This window comes from Antennarius striatus, chromosome 7, assembly GCF_040054535.1.
Source record: "Antennarius striatus isolate MH-2024 chromosome 7, ASM4005453v1, whole genome shotgun sequence".
Lineage (NCBI taxonomy): Eukaryota > Metazoa > Chordata > Actinopteri > Lophiiformes > Antennariidae > Antennarius > Antennarius striatus.
In genome coordinates, this window is record NC_090782.1 from 4983731 (window position 1) to 4983932 (window position 202).

Consider the following 202-nt stretch of genomic DNA (forward strand, 5'->3'; position numbering starts at 1 on the left):
CTGGTTCTTTTTTCAGGCTACAAATACATTTCTAACTTGCGCACTCCGAGCCTCATTATCCGCCTCATTATCGCGTTAGATCCCCTCCTTCTCCTCATCGTCCCTGCCTCCTCCTTCTCCTCCCCATCCCTCGCTTTCCATCGCTCCCACATCCAGCCTCTCGGCATCCAGTGATCCTTCCGGGAAGAGCGCAGGGCAAGTC